Source organism: Leptinotarsa decemlineata, unplaced genomic scaffold (genome assembly GCF_025532065.1).
Source record: "Leptinotarsa decemlineata unplaced genomic scaffold, Ldec_3_MD MMD2_tig00003557_RagTag_RagTag, whole genome shotgun sequence".
NCBI lineage: Eukaryota > Metazoa > Arthropoda > Insecta > Coleoptera > Chrysomelidae > Leptinotarsa > Leptinotarsa decemlineata.
In genome coordinates, this window is record NW_027412590.1 from 908,249 (window position 1) to 929,660 (window position 21,412).

Genomic DNA, 21,412 nt, shown 5'->3' on the forward strand with positions numbered 1-21,412 from the left:
ATACATTCACGCCTTATTTTTTCCTTTATTGATGTATTCCACCAAACCTTGTACACATTGACATTGACAGACATGAATATCTAGTGCTGGGACCAGATGGGCCTATGTACTATCGCGGGCAGATTAGGCCTGATGTACTAGACATCGCGCTTCTCAGAAACGTCTCTTTGACTAGCGAAATTTACGTTCTGTCGGAACTGGATTCCGATCATAATCCAGTAATCCTGGTATTGGGCGATGATCTTCCTTTTCCTGTTTATTGTATGAGATCCAAACCGGACTGGGATGTCTTCACAGCCCAGCTTGAGGAGATGCGAGCCTCTCCTGAGGTACTCGACTGTCCCGACAAATTCGACGCGGCAGTTGAACGTTCCGAGCTTTCTGTGAATAATGCGTTTCGAGCGGCCACCTCCAGGGAGAAGTGTCCGCTGAAGAGCTATAACGAATTTCCCCCTCGTATCAAAGCCTTGATACGAGAGAGAAATCGCTTGAGGAGGCTCTAAAAATGAACCCTTTTCCCAGGGGACAAAACAGCGGCAACATAATGGCCAACCAAGTCAAGCAGGCCGTCATTGATCATCGAAACGAAAGGTGCGAAGAGCTTTTGGATTTCTTTGAACCTGGGAGTGACGAGCTTTGGCGAGTCACTCGTAGGCTCAACCCATTCACGAAGAGCGCGGAGTGTACTATTTCCACGCCGACAAGGCGTTAGCCTTTGCAGACACGATGGAACGTCAGTTTCAACTTAACGTTGACGACGATAACGACATCGACCGCGATATGCTGTTGGAAGACCGGGTTCACCGATTCCTCAGGGAAGATGATGACGACGATATCCGTCCAGCACCTGTGGAAGAGCTGAAGGGTTATATCAAGGCCGCAAAGGCCAAGAAAGCTCCGGGAGTCGATTCAATAACCAACAAGTTGTTGAAGAGGCTCTCGGAAAACTGCGTCGAATTCCTTTTGAATATAATCAACAGTTCGTTCGCCCTCAGACACTTTCCCAGAAGGTGGAAACATGCGATTGTCATCATGATCCCAAAACAGGGTCAGAATCCGCTGTTCCCACAGAACAATCGCCCGATCAGTCTACTCTCGTTGGCGGCTAAGCTGGCTGAAAGAGTTGTTCTCCAAAGGCTCAACGAAGAAGTTGAGGACTAAAATGTTCTGCCTGATGAACAATTTGGCATCAGGAGGGAACACTCCACTGAGTTACAGGCTCTAAGGCTGGTCGAAAACATCATCCGCGAGCTTAACGCAAACAAAAAAGTACATATTGTGCTCGAAGGCCTTCGACTGTGCCTGGCACGAAAGCCTTCTGCACAAATTGAACGCGCTCGACGCCTCATCCGGTGGATTGGGTCTTTCCTGAAAGACAGGACATTTCAGGTTAGAGTAGAGTCTGTCTGACAACAGAGAGATTCTCGCTGGAATACCACAGGGGGCCGTGTTCTTTCCGACGCTGTACTCCCTTTACACCAGCGACCTTCCAAGGCCCGAGCGTGTGAAGATATCCCTGTACGCCGACGACACGGCTCTCCTCTCATCTTCCATGGGTCGAGAACTCGGACGCTGGTACCTTGATTGGAAGATTCGAGTGGGCCCAGACAAAACTCAAGCGATAACTATGGGAAGATTAAAATCTTCTCTGGCCAGAAAAGTGAGAATCTCTGAAAGAGAGATTGAATGGCAAGCGGAGGTACAGTACCTTGGCCTTCTAATAGATCGTAGGCTCACTTGGAACCCGCACGTCATGAACGTCAAGTCAAAGATCAAGGGTCGGATAGCCAGACTGTACCCTCTGATCAACAGAAAGTCCAAAATGAGCTTGAAAAATCAAATTACCATCTACAATACGATGTTCAAGTCTGTCATCATGTATGCTTCAGGTGTCTAGAGACGAGCGGCAAAATACAATATCACCATTCTGGAGGTATTGCAAAACAAATTAATGAGAATGATTGTGCATTGCTCCTTGGTTCGTGCGAAATGAAGCCATCCGCAGAGATTTGCAGCTGCCTTTCATTCGGCAGTCCATTCAATCGAGGAATCGGCGAGTTTTTGAAGATGCGGAAACTCTCGAAAATCCGTTAGTTAGAGAAGCTATAGATTATGCTGTAGACGACCCCTCACGATTTAGAAGGCACCGACACTCTGTCGAATGAAGCCCTCTTGTCCCCCGTTAACGGACGAATAGCTTTTTCATCCATCCCACCCCAGCCAGGTAGGGGTATCCGGTGAAGGGCGGTACTGATGTCTGAGGACTTCATACCGCCATCCCCTCAGTCATGAACACATTTGTCCTTCTTCAACAATATTCAGCCAAAAGGGTAGGGGAGCTGAACTCCATCCTGATTGAAATCAAGACGACGTCAGTGACGTTCAGATACTTTTCAGATTGAGAGCACGACTGAATGATATTCGAAAAGACTTCTACAAACGATTATTATGATTCCTTGGCTGGCGATTGAAATTTTATTGATATTTGCTGATTACCATTAGATATTTATGATTCACTTGAAGGAGATTTCTGCAGTGGATTATTGGATATTCTTCTGGGATATTTTAAAGCATTCTTTTATTTTCTCTGGTTCTTTTCAGAACTGAATAGAGAAATACTTTTTTGATTTTTAGGTCACTTTTGTCAAAAGAATTCATTTTTTTTCTCTGGTTCTTTTCAAAACTGAATAGAGAAAGACTTCTTCGAGTTTTAGGTGGTTTTTATTGAATGAATTCGAGTCCCTGGTTCTTTTCAGAACTATTTAAGAGACACATAGCGGTTGGGAGTTGATGAAGGATTTTTGACGAGGATTTTCTTGGATGTTAAAATCTCTGGTTCTTTTCAGGACCCATTAGAGATTTTCTGGAGCACAGAAGATTGGTTTTTGGATTTATTTTTAGATTGTTCAACCATACCTTAATCTGTGCAGGTTGCTGCTTGACCAAAATCCTACCAAGAAAAAGTAGGTACCTACTGAAGTTGCCCAGTCTCAGGCATAGGGCTAACCTTGCGGTGTTAACTTGCCGAGGTGTATCGACATTGAATTTGGGAAGGTCATGACATCATTAGATCAGTCTTTGGGCTATCGACTCAATGTAACCATTGGGACCTTACCAGGACATCGATACCTTTTATCCATTATCATGCGAGCGGCCCTCATCCTAGGGTGCAGTTCACCAGTTAGGTTCCGTGTTCCTAAAATTATTAGCTCAGTTCACTCTGTAGGTCTTGGTAAGGAAATTAATTTCGCGATCCAAGAGTGGACTTAAAGTCTTAGCTTTCCGTGAATCCTCCCCTCTGCCTATCTCCAAGTCAGAGTCATTGAAGGGACTTTTCAAAAAATCGAGAATGCAGATTAGGGCCACACAAGCGCGAGCGCAACTTGCAATGGATACGACAGTGCCAAATCGCGAGTTCACACATTTCGACCAAATTCATTCATCATCAGACAACTTTAGTCGTCCTTGTGCGACTTCTACAGAACGACGAGGAATCCCAATGGAATCTGTGTCCACTGGACACAATATACCAAGAACTCCAGCTGAGACAGCTAGTCTGAGGTTGTCTCATGCTAATCGAAACATTTCTGCCAACGAGGACATAAGTACCTCTTCCGTGGTCGCAGAGCGACGAATCCCAGGTACTATCGGTTCTGCTGCAAGCCGTTTAGTTAAAGAGAACGAATTGTCACAAAGGACTCAGTCCACCAATCGTGTGAAAAATTCGGAAATTCAAGTTTTGTTGAACCGCATTAGGGAATTTAAAACTCCAGCGAGCTAACAAAACAACATTTTCCAGGAGAAAAATGAAGCGAGTTTCCAGGAGGAAACCAACGTCCGGAAACATCAGGATATGTTTTTCGAAAACAGGAGAAATGCCAAAACACAAAGCGCGCCCCAATTAGAGCTCCGCGCGATGATGAATGCAACAAGGAGACCCGCTATACCGAGATCGGTTGCGAAGAGAGAGATGGAAAATGGAATCCCTCCAAAGACAATTCTGTCTGAAAATAATAATATTTTTCAGACAAAAGAAAAAGGTGGCCACTTATGCGGAAACACCGAAGATGACGATATACTGGGTGTACAGTTATCCTTTGCCACTTGCACATTTCGAGATAAGAAGGCCATTGTCGACCACGACAAAGACAAAAGACGAAAAAGACAACGGACAAATCTTTCGAGACAGGAGTTTCGAAAGTGAATAGGAGCTATTCGAGGAATCGCCGGCGGTCGTTAAACGTAGAAAGGATTTTTGAAACACAGGGTGTTTCGGAAGTGAAGACGAGTATTTCGACGAAGGATACTCCAACGTGGGATGTATCATCGATGGGTCGCCGGCGGGCGTTAAACGCAGAAATGGAAATGGAGAAGAGATGGAAATCCAGGAATACGTCGCAGTAATGGACGTCCGACGCCAGGCGTCGCGATACCCATAGAACGTAACCCTCAGTGGTACGTGGCAGGAGAATGACGTTGTACGCACAGGCGCGTACATCGTCCGAGGGGAGTCCAGAACTGGTATCCTAACGGATGAGTTAGGGGGTGGTGTAAGGCCAGGGGGCCAGTTCGAAGCCGAAAGAGGCTTGGGGGTGGCTTCATGGCGGGGCCGGTCTACCACAAGGACTCCCTTCTCAGCACAGCAGAGAGAACTGCTGATCTAGTCGGAGCAAATGAACAACCTTCCGTCGGGCTCAGACACGAGCTGAGTCCCGAAATCCCTGAGGCTCAGGTCTGGGAGGCCTGCCGGCCGTCTCGACGTGTTGAAACGGTGGCTGAAGTGAAAGGCGTGGTCAGCGTTGTTGAACACGTTGTTTAATATTCATTATTTGTGATTATTTCATTGGGATTTTTTCACATTGAAGTATAACTTTTGCCAAGTTACTTTGATGAATATAAAAAATGATATAAATGGATTTAAATTAACAAAAGATGATCATTATGATATGCAAAAAAAAATATTGAAAAGTACAAGCGAAAAAATTGACAAGAGTGATTGTGTAACCATATCATATCTTGAGGGGGAAATTATTGGAGCGAAAGAGGTCATACTTCTAGCCTTATAAGCTGCAATACAATCCACAATTGGTAATGCTGCTCGTGATGCACGTCAAGCATTCGAAGATAAAATTGCAGAGGCTCAGATAACTTTGGCTCGTAAATATGATAAAGTGATGTAGAAATGAAAATGTCTGACATAACAACGTCTACAATGAAAAAGTATGACGCTTTGGAACAGAGAGTTGTAGTTCAAGGGAAAAACATAAATTCAAGTCATCAGATGGACTGAGATATCCAGGACTGGACATTAATCCAAATGTTAGAATAATAGAACCAAAACCAACAGATGATGTATGAATTGAATAAACGTAGTGAATCTACTCCGCGCGCGCTTTCCCGCGTTAGGTTAGGTTAGGTTAGGTTAGGTTAGGTTACGTTAGGTTACGTTAGGTTAGGTTACGTTAGGTAAGGTTAGGTCCTTACATACGTTAGGTTGGGTTAGGTTCATACATACGTGAGGTTAGGTTAGGTTCATGAAATGGACTGGGGTATCCCTGATAGTTTAGGTAAGGTTAGGGTCATTAGGTGGACTGGAGTATCCAGGAGTGGACATTGATCCAAATGTTAGAATAATAGAACCAAATGAATGTGAATGTGAATGTATGTATGAATGACTTCGGGGCGCCGCGAGCGCGAAGCGGAGCTGAGCTGGAGAGTCGGAGCCAAAGCGCTTGCGCGCGAGCCCTCCACCCCCCAGAGCCCCCCAAGCCCCCATGCCTATACCCCGAGGAGAGCACTCCCCAACATTCAGTACGACGACTCAAGTCAACGATAGCAATTCAGTCCAGTCCAGCTCAGTCCAGTGCAGTCAACTAGCAGAATTTTGAGTAAGTTAACAATATTATCATTTTTTTTCATATCAACTAACTTTGTATTATTTTACGTTTTCAGAATGGCATCCAACACACAAGAAATCAACAACGTCGTGGCGTCGATAATTCCGGTGGTCAATCAGGAGAAGGCCGCAACTTCGAGCGATAGGGGCCGATCTCTTAGCCCTGACTTATTCGAAGAGGTGGACAGGGTTGTGAAGAAGGTCTGTCGACAACCTGCAACTAAGCCTGGTCCTATTGAAAAGTACTGAGTTGCTTGCGATAGGATTAATCCTTATGTAGGTAGTTGGCCGACCGCTCGAAAGAACTTGAGACCCTCCACACCGTCCGCAGCAGAAGTGGAAACACCGAGAGCGCCTTCTCTGGAGGAATGCGTCGTATTGACCCCGTTGGCGGTGCCGCTTTCACCGCTGCCAGCAACACCGGCAAATCCTCAAGTGTTGGTGTCACAAGTGCTAGTGCCACAGCCTATCGGAGAGGTTAGTAAAATGTTGAGCGGTTTCCTACAGAGGTGTAAGTGCGGCCGCTTTGGCTAGCATTTCCCGCCGAGAGGCTGAAATTGCTAGCCGATGAAGTGATCTATTGAAAGAATTGGCCGAACTAGATCGGGAGCAAACATCTCTGGAGGAAAGGCGTAAAGCAGAGACCTCTTCGATAGAGACTTATAAAAAGTTAGTGACTTATAAAGACTTTTCCGTAGATTGAGTGTAAATCAAAGTTTAGTTTTAGGTTAGTTAGGAATATTTAATTATGGTAGTTATAGGTTTATATTTGTAATTTTAGGAAACAAAAAAAAAGAAGTAAAATAAAGGGTACATTGTTTTGGTTTGGTACAAATTGAACAATGCGATGGTTGAAGCATTTTTCTTCACTTCGTCTTATTATTATTTTTTTTTTATTTCAATTCCAAGCTCTTCTAGACAAATACCTCACATCAATTATTGTGTTTTTAATCACTTGTAAATAGTCTCTTGAGAAGAAAATGAAAAAGACATGTTTCACAATGAAATCAAAAAGTATAATTTCATATAATTCATGTTGTATTTTCTCCATACAATTATCTCTTTCATTGAATATAGCTTATGTCATTTTGCAAATAATTCCCACTTGATCCCCACTCCTCCCCCACTCTCTTTCAAAAGTATAAAGGTAGGAATTATCTGTTGAAATATTCAGTTGATCAGCCACCTCCAACATGGAACCTGATTCAACTACCAAGCCATACAGCCTCCCGGAGCCTCAGTTACCATACTACATGTCTCTCCAAGAAGGTTTCGTTCATTCGACCACTGCACCTCACAGTCTTGGATTTGAATACATGAATCATGATCGTAGAATGCAGGTGTAGCATGTAACCGGTAGCGATGAAGCGGACCTTTCTGATGGGGAGTATCCGGATACTGACAGTTTGTGGGATTCCGATTCTGATGACCTACTGCCCTATGGAGACGATGACGATGAGTCCGAGAAAGTCGAGGATAGTCCTCCACCATCCCCAATCCTCATCGAGGATAGTCCTCCACCATCCCCAATCCTTATCGAAGATAGTCCTCCACCATCCTCTATCCTATTTGATGAGGTCCTCAATTCGGATGACGATATGTGATCCTTTCTCCCACTCTCAATCCTTTCCTTTCACGGAGTACACACTTTTTGGTTGGTGTACACTAGGCACTGCGAGGTTGGGGCAGTGTCTTCACCCCTCTCTCTTATCAGTTTTTCATAATAATCACTCGAAATTTTTTCATATTAATCACTCAGAGTTTCATGAAGATCGTCATTCTTGTTGCTTTCGAATTCCAAACACTGAATTGTTCTACATTCACACTTCACCCCCTCCATTTTATTTCTCCAATATAAATATAGCATCAATCCCAGTTCACAGTGATCCTACCACCGAACCCATGAGTGTACCAGAGTATTCTATGTCGAGTACAGGACCCATCCAAGTACATGAAATAGATTCAACGTCCGATCATTTCAGTACAACCGTTGCTCAATTTCAACGCATTTATGATCTTCCTGATGATTTTCCAGTATAGAAGAAGGTATTCAAGAGGAAGTAGATGCAGAATTTGAGATGGCTGTTGACGACTTAAACGATTATGCGGATGATGTCATTAGTATATCATCAGATACAGATGAATCAGATGACGACACCATCATTGTTGTTTCTTATGATGAGGATCTTTAGTCCATATCATTGCATGGAATAATAAAAAGAATAGCCCTTTTCAGGGCTACAATTGAAGACAGAAAAAAAACAGCTCTTTTCAGAGCTATCATTATACTTTCAAACAGAAACAGGTTCATACCATTGTTAACATTAGGTTAACATTATAGTCTCAAACAAAATGCATGTAAAAGTACCATCATCCCACTCTGTAGTACTCATTATTATATGCATATATATTCAATGATTGACAAATTGTCAACTTCAACTTCCAGTTAAAGTAGTACTCATCATTTGCACAGATATTCAATAACTAGCAAATTCCCAACTTCGACTTTTCAGTCAAAGTAGTTATTTGTCATATAATGCACAGATATTCAAAGACTAACAAATTTCCAACTTAGACTTTTTATTAAACAAAGTAGTCATTTGTCACATAATCTGTGAATACTACTACAACTACTGTTTGTGTGAATAATGTAGCCTGGGCTGTTGTTTTTTTTTTTTTGACCAATAAGTCCATGGTTATTCTGTTACAGGTTGGACATTATTGCATATTATACATGCTGACATGTGAAATTTGTGAGCGGTCTTTCACATCCCTCACACCAATACTGACCCAGCTGCGTCATAGAGACCGTATCAGGGATGTTCACAATTGATACCAGCCGCCGTTATTGTTCCGTATCGAGTAAAATCGAAAACAACACCAACATAGCTTTTTGATGTTATCATCAATCGTTCGGATCTGCACATGCGCGTCCATCACGCAATATAAATCCATGGGATGATGTTGAGCAATCGGAGACCGATTTTCAAAGCACCATCACCTTCAGATGAATCAGCTACATCCCCTTCATCATCGTCTTCACCATCCACGACCAGCTCATCGACCATGTCATCATCTTCATCGCTCTCGTTAGTCTCGTTTTCATCTTCGTCGTTTTCATTAGCCTCATTTTCAACTTCGTGAACTCCAAGGTCAATCTCCTCTTCATCGACTCCAACACCTTCTTCAACTAACACTTCCTCTAGCGGAATGTTGGCATCCTCATCATCTGACTCGTCTATCCAATTATTTGCATCAATGGCAGATATTCTGTTTAATGCAGCAACTATTTTTTGAGTATTCATCTTGACGTTTTCTCACAGTTGCAGAGTGAATGAATGAACTTCAGAATCACGAGTCGACTTGTATAGATAGTGGTGGTGGCACGACTCCCACTTATCACTTGACTCGTTTGGAGTGGGAGAGAAGGATATAGCATCTCAAAACATAAGATGGTATGATGAAGTCATATTTGTGAGAAGGAGAAGTTATCCCACTATACTTTCACATGATGTTGATTTGTATAAATAGAGAATGTCGGTATAGGATAGAGCAGTCAGACTTTCTATAAGTCATCTCTTAATATTTCTAATCGAATTAGTAAAATGCCGTTTCCAAAAGAGCGGAATGAAAAACCAAAAATGTGCGTCTACCCAATGATGATTGCAGGGGCTATTGTGTAATACTTTTGCCAAATAAATAGGAAACAATTAATCCATGTACTGGTATGTGTAGTGATTGTGTGTAAAAAATAACATGCTAACACATTATTGACATCTGGCTGGGGACTTTCACAATTGAAACAAGATATCTTGGATACAAACAGTCATGTTTTAAGTGGAAAACTACCACTGAAATATTTGATGGATTTTGCTGAAGATTACAACAAAAGTATCTTGAATGCTAAACAGGAATTGATTTTGATTATCGCCTGAGCATTCAAAAACTCATATATAGGTGAGGTTGATGCTGATTTGGAAATAAATAAAATCGAATGGAAAATAAGACACATTGTACCAGATGATAAACACAAGCTCAAACTTCTGAGTAGAATAAACAAAAGCGGTCTGAATGCCAAAATCAAGTTGGCTTATCGTATGTTGGACCTCTATAAACTACCATCATTACGTGGGACTTCTTCAGACATATGGGCCATCAAAACAACTAACGCTCTGGAAACTCCTCGTTTTGTCATCATCGCATTCCAAAGTACTACCACATCTGAAAATAGAATACAGGATATTACAAAATTCATAACTGCTGATATCAATAGTATTCGAGTATACTTGAATTCTGAAGTTCATCCATATGAGCGTTGGAATTTGAATTTCGATAAAAAACTTGATGCTCCTGCTTATTATGCTTTTGAGAGTTTCCAGCGAAGTTACGATGATAAAGATATGAGTGAACCTCTAATGGACATTGAACAATTCAGAGATAATCCACTTTTCATCATCGATTGTTCCCATCAACCGAATGCAACAAAATCATCAACTATTGATATAAAGATTGAGTTTGAGACGAGGAAGACCAAGTTTCCAGACAACACTAAAATACATGCATTAATTTTGCATGATACAGTTTTAACATACAATGCATTGGATGGTTCAGTTCATAGCAGATATTAACACTTTTCAAATCATTGATACTATTTCATTTTTCCACTCTATCATGTACTGTTTTATGATCTTTCTCTCATTTGTAACTGAATTATATCATGTATTGTATTTTTTTTCCTAATTCATATATATCATATTTTTTGTTTTGTAATCATTTTCAATAGTATATAATGGGATTCAAATGAATAAAACATGGAAATAATACAAAGTTTTTCATTTGACATTATTTATGATTTACAGGAACATACAGACTGTCTAAAATAATTTTTCCCTCATGGTCATCAGTTTCGCGACCATCTTCAATTTCCTTTCGATTTTCATCATTCAATTCAAAGTGATGAATAATCCATTCTGCCAAGTATGGTTGGAGGCTATACAGGAATCTTCTCAGGTTCAGTTCAATCATAACCTCACAAAGTTGCCACAATTCCAATTCATTATCCAAAAATTTGTTACAAACTTCAGCACCACTCCGATAGTTATCAGCATCAGGAAGATAAGTTCGATTTGTTTTTCATCATAGCATACACTCATATCATAAATGGTTGCATGTTCAGCTCCATCACCCAACACCTTCAATTTAGACGACAAATGTTGAACCGATGATTTGACATCTACAACTTCGATCCAATTTCGACTTGCATACCGCATCCACATCTTTGAATGGTGGAACTGAAATCGAATAAAAAAAACAGTAAGCAACCTCCAACTTGTTTCTATGATATAATACTCACATTTCCATTTTACTTGTAGTTATGAAGTGAGTGTATTCAACCAATTTATTTAGGTTTATATTCACATATACTTATCATCTAATATATGAATATTATTGAAACGAAAAGAAATTCACTATAATTACTATTATTATTTAATCATATTGAATTTGACTAGAGATCGCGTTTTAATGCCAGCAAAACTTTGTGGGCTATGAACCTAAAGAAATTCACTATAAATAATTACTATTATTTCTCAATCATATTGAATTTGACTATACATCGAGTTTTCATGCCAGCAAAACTTTGTGTGCTCTGTCCTAAATACGTCATCATCTATTTACCACCCGATGAGATGATACAAGTTATATCATCATCACTGAATTGCAACAAAATACGTTCTGGTGGCCATGTTTTGAATGATTAATCATTGCTTACATCTTCCAAAGTTAATGAAATTCATTTACCAAACCGTGAAGAATAAGTTGACATATTTTTAATTATGTACACTTCATCAATTGGCAATGATGATGAGGCCTTTTGCTCTAGTATTTCAACCTTCTGTACAATCAAACTATAGATTATATTTTAGTCTACTTTTGAAACGGACATGATGAAAATATGTATGAAAATATAAACAATTTCCAACAGACAAATACACTCACCGTCTTTCTTCTATTACGAACAGGCAGTGGTCGTTGCGCTCTCGTAGAGGGCAGACGTTAACACAGTCTTCGGCCGCCTGCGTGTCACCATCGATAGTGAGGCTAGAGCGATGCGTTACGTCACAGTCTTCACCGCATCGAGAGAGGTGAGGGAGACCGATGAAAACGCATTACTCAGCAACACGTCGTGAAGTGAACATCTCGCTCTCTTACCGTTCAACGGTTGCTGCTGTGACGTCACACCAGTACTAGCTTGGTGGGCTCACACTGATGGAACATTCATTACTTGGAGGATCTTTGAAGTATGCAGACGTATGTTTGTACATAGACAAGCACATGATGGAACCCTGTACCGTGCATTCACACACACACACACAAAATCTCATATGAAAAAAATTCTGAACGATCCATGCACCAGACACTTAAAGGTCACATCGCCTTGACTTCACTAAACAACAACAAAAAAAAGCAATTAATACGTCATGATGATGGGGGGAGGCTTAGAACCAGCTCAAATCTCCTACTTTCAACTGATTCAACAACAAAATTTGAAACACACATGTATTCAATTCAAAGCAGGTGTGGTTGGAGAAGTGTCGTAAACCTCATTCTTCAAGTATCCCCATAGGAAGAATTCAGAAAAAGTCAAATCAGGTGATCTCGCTGTCTTATTTTATATTCCTCCCCTACCAATGTATTTATACGAAAAACACGTTTTCAAAACACTCTGACACTGAATTTGAAATGTGCCGGGCTGCAACCAAATATAACCACATCTGTTGTCTGATATTCTTCAGAAGCTCGAGCAAATCATCTCGTGCAGATCATCTCGTAAAAATTGGAAACATTTTTTACCATCCAAGTTTCCATAAAAAACTATAGTCCTATAACTTGCGTACCTATAATTCCTCCCCACACGTAATCCGGAGTGCGAAAAATATGAGAAATCACATCACTATAATAATGGGAATTGAGTCTGGTCCCTAAGCCATTGTTATGTAAAATAAATTCATCAGAAAATCTGAATACGGTACAGGTGATTTCTTTATTTTTTTATTACCCTAGAAATGTTCCGTCTGCATATCCCTGTTTATTTCTCAATCTCAAGTTGACTTGTATGATGGTTTTTCATGATTGATCCCATAATAAAAAATCAATGTTTCCCATTTCCAAAGCTGAGTCCTACGAAATTTATGTAGCAATCGTTTGGAAACCAACCTGTTTGTTTTGTATGATTTCAGTCACCAATCGTTACAATCATGTCTATCCGCTCTTGAATGGAATAAGTTATCATTTTCAAAAGTAATAATTCATTGAATATTTTGAACAACATAAAACACAATCACTGTCACTGTTGAATAAATTTTGTTTCAAAGCTAATTCAAAGAATGCATTGAAATAAGAACAACTCTTTGAAGAAGCCAATACATGAAGAACTATCAAGGTTAGGTATAGGAAATCCCGTAATGAAAGATAATTTTATATTGTTAAGACCAAAAAATACCGGGTGTTCTACTTGGAATAACGAAGTTATTTTTGTCCGGAATTATAAAAAAGTGACAATGATTTTTGAAAATCCTGTATGATATTGAGGAACGAATTTTGTCGAAATCATAGCCCAAAACCTCTTCTATTCCTTATCAAAATACGAAGGTATGATTTCTATATATTTTGATGTTATTTAGTTACCAATTGTACCTAGCATTTTCATAAAAAATCAATAACACGAGAACGGTTATAGTTGGATATATAGTGTCTGATATGAAGTTATATCATTCTTTCCTGACCTATTGCAAAGTGTTCCATTTAAAGAAAATATAACTTCGACATGTCACAATTTTTTAACTACCCTGTAGACTCAAAAATTGATTCCCTCTGCAGCCTCAATCGATATTATATACTGAAATGTAGAAAATTCCGAAGAATTGCTGGTTTGGTTTACAGTGACCGTATCGTATGGGCTGCCCCACCCTGTATAGGAACTCAACAACAACTGAACCGATTTCATGATTTTCATCGATTTGCTATATTGGTCTCCGGCCAGAAGACATAACAAAATGAATATTGAAACATTTGAAAATTAGGAAACAACTGCAGATTATAGAAATTTTAAACGTTCAAATGTTCACAGCAACAATAAACAATTCAACATTTCTACTATTATCACAATATTGAACTCAAGTATGTTGGGAGTTGTGAAATATATACCGTTCACATAAATTCAATGTTTTATTGAATATGCAGCTGTTCAATATGTCGCGTGAGTTTCCCATCCATTGTGCATATTCCCAAAGCCGTTGTTGGTAACCAAATTGATTCATAATACAAAGACGGTATAATAATCAGATGCACTAATAATTTTGTGAAATGTAGGTTCGCCAACTACTCTCCCAGTTTACCCATCTATAATATTCTCCCTTTCATACCACAGTTCAATTTAAATGAACCTGCGGAAACGGACATTTATCTGATACCTCATAAAATAAACATTGTATTCCTGACCCCAATGGATCTGTTTGCTGCATGTAAATAGGTTAATAACTCCGTTTCAAAATTGCGATGTTCTATTGGAGGAGGATTTATACCGGGTATCCCAAGATTTCTGAAGGAAACGATATTTCATAATAGTTTTTGATTTCACAATAGTTATGAATCATTTACAGGTTGATGACGTTATTCAAAACGACATGTAACTGATGAGTCTCATGACATTCATTGCGTTTAATTCGGTATGTGAATGAATTATTCCTTTCAAATACAGCTGAAGAATGAAAAATGGAAAACACAACTTTCTATAATTTTTTTACTACTTTTAATTACTTGATACGGTTAACTACTATATTGAGACGAATTGAAAAAACTCGAAAGTAAAAAATAATGAAGATATTATTAAAATAATAGAGTGAAATTACCATTGAATATTTCGAGAGATATCAGTTATTTTCATTAATGGTGGGGGTGCAGCAATAGTGGATGAATATATGAACAGAAATTTTCCAAAAATATGTATAACAATCAGAGAATCTGTGAGATGTCTAACAAGGTGACTTTGTTCAAACTTTCCAAACAATATTCATAAACGTATCAAGAACATAGTTAGCTACTGCTAACAATATCGAAGAGTCATGCTGTCGAAGGCATATTTTCAGACATGTACGCTGATGCAATGTCACATATATGTATGAATCAATTGATGACTGTATTGTAGAAAGAAGCGGAAACTTCGTTCAATCAAAGAATTTCTGTGGATGAAAATCATCCAAGTAGTCATTCTTGTTTGCGAAATGGAATAAAATTCTTCTGAAGTGAAATTTCAGTTTGCAAATTACTACATTTCTCTTTGAACTCGAATGGAACATACTTATTTTTTCGTCTTGTGTTTATTTATCCAGTGAAATGATATCACTATATAATGATTCCAATACGTTGATTCCTTTGACTTATAAACTTGTTGTCTGATGAACGAGATATAACTTTCTCGAAATTCCAGAGATGAGTTTAGTTTTCCAGTTCTCAAATGTGAAGAATAAAACATCTCTCGCTACAGGTAGCATTAAATAAATATTGAATATAACTATTTCAGCACAAATCTTCATTTTGTATTAGGTATTTTAATGAGAACTTTCGAAAGATTTGTTGAAGGAGGAAAGCAATTGATTTATGCAAATAACGGAGAAGTAAGAGAAGTAAAATTTTCCACCTCAAGAAAAAAACCGCCTAGAAGAGCACCGGTAACTGATATTTTCGAGTATGAGTATTACAATAGTGGACGGATCATTTGAGACTTTCATTAAATGAAAGGGTGTCATATTACGTAAAAAAAAATCCAACACAAAATTAATGGAATTGCTGCTTCTGAGATTGCATGGGACTAAGACTCATTGTCTATAGAGGAGGTGACATGGGCTTATTACCTGATAATTGGTTCATATTTGAATCAGGCACAATATCAGGGGATTATCATTCTGAAAATTATTGTAAATGGTTACAAGAGAAGTTAATACCAAATTTACCTGTGAATTCGATAGTTGTGACGGACAATGCTCCATACCATGATATTCAAAGTATTACAACCCTCAACACAAATTCTAGGAAGGCTGACATGGTGAAGTGGCTGCACAAAAAAGTATAATGTTCACGCCTCACATGCTTAAATCCGAATTATAAAAATCAATCAAGATAAATAAAAAGCATCATATTAGATACAAATTTAAAGTTCTGCTTCAATACGTACATAACGTTTTGCGACTCCCACCTCACCATTCGGATTTGAATTTCATTGGAGTCATTTGGGCTACTGTCGAGAACAACGTGTCCCAAAAGAATGTAACTTTCAAGTTGGAAGATGTGAGGAAACTGGCAGAGCACGAGTTTGATCAACTCACTTCCGAAGAATGTCATGTATTGCCGACAGGCCGACATGTAGTGGATATAGGACGGACATATTGAGAAAATGAAACATTCACAGACGTTCAAACAGAGGTAAATCCAATGAATATAAATTTAAATGACAATAGCAGCACATGCACAAGAAGCCGTGAAGATGAAGAAATTTTGTAATCAGATAGTGACTGATTGAAGGTTAATTTTGAATGAGTGTATCATCACATAACATTGTAATGAACTGTACCACTATCTATAATACTGAATGAAATCTGAGAAGGATTTACAAAAAAAGGCATGTTCCATTTGCTACCCTTATCAAAACTAATTATAGTTACAACACTGGCCGGCACAGGGCTAATCGTAATCTTAGAGTAATTCAGTTGGGAGCGTCTATACCTGCGCGACCACAGTAGTTAGTTTAAGCCGATTTCAGAACCTCCCCCCACCACTTTTAACCTTGAAATAACCTCTACGTCACACGAAGTAGCGAAGGTGACTTTGAGGAGGTATTATGAGGTTGACCTTCAACGACCTTGACCTATGTCATACGGCAACGCAGACAAGGTGACATTGAGGTGCTGTTTTGGGTTCAACCTTGAATGACCTTCATTCTTTCCCTATATTTTCGACAAGGTGACTTTGACTTCCAATGAATTCGAGCTTGTTTTGCATCACACGATCTAACGTAACCAAGGGGACTTTGAACGATTGTTTTGAGTTTGACCTTGAACGACCTTGATCAACGTCACACAACGCAGGCAAGGTAACTTTGAGGCAGTGTTTTGGGTTTGACTTTGAATGACCTTCATCAACTTCCCATATTTTCAACAAGGCGACTTCGACTCCGAATGAACTCGAGCCAGTTACTGGGCTTTCTTGAAATTTTGAACCTACACGACACAACGTATCCAAGGTGACTTGAGGAATTGTTATGAGTTTGACCTTCAGCAACCTTGACCTACGTCATACGGCAACGCAGACAAGGTGACTTTGCCTTCGAACGACCCTGACCTACGTCACACGACATAAGCAAGGTGACTTTAAGGTAATGTTTTCAAGTTTGACCTTGAACGACCTTCATTGATCCACGTTGTTATTTAGAATGTTCGACTTTGAACGACTTTCAGCCACATCAACAAAAAGACTTTTGAAGTGCGTTTTCAGTTTGACTTTGAGTGACCTTCTGCAATATCATGTGCCTTTGCTGATGTATGATGTGTATTCTCCTTCCCTCCCCCTCTTTTTGAATGAACATATAGAAGAGGTGCCACTCATTCACAGGAGTTAGTTTGATATCGCGCGTATTGAATATGTCTACAAATATGTTTCACTGTGATAGGTGTGGTAAAAGTTTCAGCCGTGAAGATAACATGCGTCGTCATCAAATGCAGTCCTGCAGACCGGATAATGATGCAGGTTCTCCAGCAAAACGGCCCAGAGTGGATTCTGCCCAATCAAGTGCAATTCAGGAATTGTGCAACTATTGTAATAGAATGGTGCCTGTAAATAGGATGAATTCACACCTCTAAACATTGGAGCATAGAACAAATTCCTGTACGGAATTTGAGGATGGTGTGAGAATCATCAGCAGCGCATTTTAATATAGGATTGTTAGCTACAGAATCGAAAGTAAGAATCTGCATTCAGACTATCAATCTTTCTTTAATGAAGTAAGGTATTAAGTTGTGACTTTGATTGATCGAATGGTGCAAGTTCGTAACACTTCGAAAGTGAACATGGAGTTGTTTGGGAGGTACATACTTCAGACGCAGGAAATATTAGAGGTGAAGTCTTTCAACAGCGAAAACCAAATTTTTGATCAATCAAACAACCTTGAAGAGGTATATAGGACATTCGTCGACACGTTGTCTACAAAAGCTGTGAAATTTCAAGAACGTGACTCAGGTATATTATCTACATAAATATGAAAGATTTCAGTCATTAAACGAATAATGTGTTCACAGGTTGGACTCTGGAGAAAGTTGTTTTTATCGAAGTGAACATCAACAAATATAGTCCTCTCAGTGGATCCTCCTACATCAAGCTTCCAGAATTCATAGCTTTGAGAAGGGCAGTAGTTAATGTGAAAAATGAATACCATTTTTGCTTCGCTTGGGCGGTGACATCAGCTCTGCGACACGCAAACGAGAACTTCTGAAGTAGGATCATATCCAGACTTCAGAGATGTACTTAATGTTGAAGGTATAGATTTTTTCATGAAATTACGTGATATTCCAAAATTTGAGAATATGAATGATTGTTCAGTCAATGTTTATTGGTTGAAAACAACTTTCGAAAACAACAAACCGAAATATGAAATTGTGGGTCCTCTTTATTACACATGGCGAAAACTCGGTCACCATGTAAATTTATAGAACATCACCGATGAATCTGGTAATAGCCACTGTTGCTGGATGAAAGATCTATCAAGGTTATTTTCATCACAAATTTCATCGGACGGGCATAGGATGTATTTTTGTGATGGGTGCTTGATGTATTTTGCAGATGAACGCAAATTATTGCGACGTCAGTTGAATGATTGCAATTTTATTTGTACCACCATTCCCACAACGCAAATCGAAATTGATGAATGTGGTAGGGTCATACCGGAAAATATATTGAAATTTGAAAATTTTGAAAGGCAGTTGAAATTCCCCTCCGTGGTATACGCTGATTTTGAATCAATTCTAAAGCCTATAGATACAAATGAACCGGATCCAACACGTTCCCTCACAAATATATCATTTATACACGAGCCATAGTCATATTCTCATACCGGATTCGTTGTTCTTTCGATGATTCAGACTCCAAATTTGTTCTACATCGTGGGGAGGACGCTGTAAAAGTATTTGTAGCCAGACTGGAGTCTGACCTGAGGGCCATCTACTATACATATTTGAATCGTATCGTGCCAATAAAGCCATCAACAGCATCAGAGGAGAATGAATTTTCAATTGCTGATAGTTGCGGTATTTGTGAGAAACCCTTCGAATTGGGTGACGTCAAAGTGAGAGATCATTGTCACTTGACGGAAAGGAAAAGATATGGAGCTGCACATTCTCGATGTAATTTGAATTACTAGTTACCGAATTTTGTTCCAATAATTTTTCATAATTTGAGCGGCTATGACTGCCACTTGTTCATAAAAGAGTTATGCACTAAAAAGAACAAGGTGGAGGTTATCGGTCAAACAAAAGAAAATTACATTTCTTTCACTAAGCATCTGTTTAAAAATCTGTTTAAAATCTGGGTACCACAATAGATAAGTTTGGTAAATTGATGAAACAATTCCTAAAGCTGAGATTTATCGATAGCTTTAGATTCATGGCGTCATCTATGCAGCAGTTAGGGGAGAGCTTGTCAGATGAGCAATGTTATGAAACACGGAAATGTTTTCCGGAAAATGAAAAATTTCTTTCGATGAGACAGAAAGGAGTTTGTCCCTACAGCTTTGTCAAAGATTTAACCACGTTAGATTATACTGAGCTACAATCAAAATCCGATTTTTATGATAAATTGAACGAGAAACATATATATGACGATGATTATGAGAGGGCAAAACGTGTATGGTCCTTGTTCCAGTGTGAAACGTCAGGGGACTATTCAGATCTGTATTTTAAATCAGATGTATTGATTTTATGCGATATTTTCGAAAATTTCCGTAATATATGTCTGGATGAATATAAATTAGATCCAGCCCACTATTTCACTTCTCCCGGCCATTTTTGGGATGCCATGCTCGAATACACCGCTGTAGAGCTGAAATTGCTTACGGATATTGACATGATAACTTTTTTCCAGAAGGGTATTCGTGGGGAATTAGTCAGTGTTCTGAAAGAAAGCATATTGCTAATTATCGTTTTCTGCCAAATTATGATGGAAATGAAGCACCATCATTCATCATCTATTTGGACGCTACGAACCTATATGGTCACAGTATGTCCCAACCATTACCGACAGGTGGGTTTTCATGGCTATCCGAACAAGAAATTCTTCAACTAGATATCATGGGTGTTTCAGACGATGGTCCTAAGAGTTATGCAAAAGCATATCATGTCAAATCCGTTAGTGATGAATTGAAGAAGGTAAAAGGGATAAAAAAGTCGGTCATACAAAATCAAATGTCACTTGATGATTATAGAAAAATAATCGAATCAGGTGGTACCATATTGCGTAAGATGAGTATGTTTCGAAGTGAGTTACACGATGTGTATACTCCAATGTGCAATTAAGTTGCACTATCATACAAGGATGATAAGCGATTCATCATCCCCAATACCACAAAAACATTACCGTGGGGGCATAAGGATATTGAGTTCTACCAAACCAGTCATGAGGTGAATTTCAAATTCCTTATCGATGCCCTCAAAACTGTGCCTAATCATGAGGCGGATTCTGATGAAAAATTGAATCAACTTATAAGATTATTGGAGGAACAATCAGATGATTAGTTAATTCAATGTGATAAATCTATACCTACGAAACTCTGAATTTATAATAACTAAATAAATATATATATATATATATATATATATATATATATATATATATATATATATATATATATATATATATATATATATATATATATATATATATATATATATATATATTATATATATATATATATATATATATATATATATATATATATATATATATATATATATATATATATATATATATATATATATATATATATATATATATATATATATATATATATACTTATATAATGTACCACTGGGCATCCGGTCCAGCTTCGTTGCAGTGGGCTTCCGGCATATGTACGGAGTATATAAGTGAGTTCTCCAAAACAGGTTACATGGAATCCGTGACACATAACAGGTTTACTAGGCGTCTGCAAAAACTACATACGCTTAGGTACATCTAAAGGATTACACAACTTCCAATATAATTATTTGCTTTGTTCGTTTTTATTTCGTTTCTAAGGTTTTGAGTTCGCATTCCTGACTTTCGGGTGATACACTCAGCGTCCATTTTATGATTATTATTTCACTGTTTCGAGTATCTCGAGAAATTTTAAAATATTCAATGACATACGATGTTATTTTAAAATTTTTTTTTATTAAAAATTAAACTAAAATGTGGTGATCAATAAAATGAAATGAT

At 38.6% G+C, this 21,412-nt stretch overlaps 1 protein-coding gene across 1 annotated transcript in view; it reads right to left on the reverse strand.

Moving 5' to 3' along the window:
• The window catches only part of LOC111512315 (alkaline phosphatase), a 952,023-nt gene that overhangs the window by 110,052 nt on the left and 820,559 nt on the right, over nucleotides 1-21,412 (reverse strand). The gene's annotated exons all lie outside the window — the stretch shown is intronic.